The sequence below is a fragment of the Carlito syrichta genome, unplaced genomic scaffold, assembly GCF_000164805.1.
Source record: "Carlito syrichta isolate Samal-C Ts95f unplaced genomic scaffold, Tarsius_syrichta-2.0.1 Scaffold304335, whole genome shotgun sequence".
Taxonomy (NCBI): Eukaryota; Metazoa; Chordata; class Mammalia; order Primates; family Tarsiidae; genus Carlito; species Carlito syrichta.
Window position 1 is genome coordinate 400837 of NW_007248431.1, and position 798 is coordinate 401634.

A 798-nucleotide genomic window follows, 5' to 3' on the forward strand; every position below is an offset into this window, starting at 1 on the left:
CATCCCATCCCAGGGCCCGCTGGACTCAGGGAACATTAGGGGTCCTTGTGGGGAACTGCCTTGGGGAAGCTGCCTGGGACTTGGAGAGGATGCGTCAGGTGGGATGGAGTTCTTCCGGCACCAAGGGCAGACACGGGGGTCTGTGATCCCTGGTTTCTTCGTGTCTGTCCCAGGCCCCACCCAACATTTGGGTCCTGGTTCCTTCCCAATTCACACCTGACTTCAGGAGCAGATGCCTGGCCAGGCTGGGCTGGCCACATGCCACCAGGGCTCTGAGCCACCTGCTCTGTGGCCAAGTCCCCATTCTTACTGGGCCATGTCCTATGGCTGCTCTGTGTGGGATATGGCTCACTGTGGCCCAGGACCTTGGGATGGCCCTGTCCATCTCACCCAGCAGTGCCTTAGTGCTTTCTGCTCAGACTCCCCCAAGCCAGGAGAGCCAGCCTTCCCTCCTGATCTTGAGTCTGGCCAGGCCCTGCACACGAGCCCCCTCTCGCCCCTCACCAGCACTTGTTCCTGTCTCATTCTTTAGGGAGTCCAGTACTTCCTCTTTCTGATCCTGGCTGCATCCTGTGTGTCAGGTACTCCAGCTTCTCTGGGGTGAGGGGCTGTGTGATGACACAGGCAGCTGCATTTGGGGCCTAGGGTCTCCCAAAGCCTGGCCCTGGGATCCTTGCTTAGGGATTCGATAGCAGGGGTGAGAATGGGGCCAACTGGCCTGTCCAGGGGGAATCTATGGGCTCAGACTCTAAGCGTGGGACCAGGGGACACTCCTTGGGGAGTTTTCACTGAATCCTG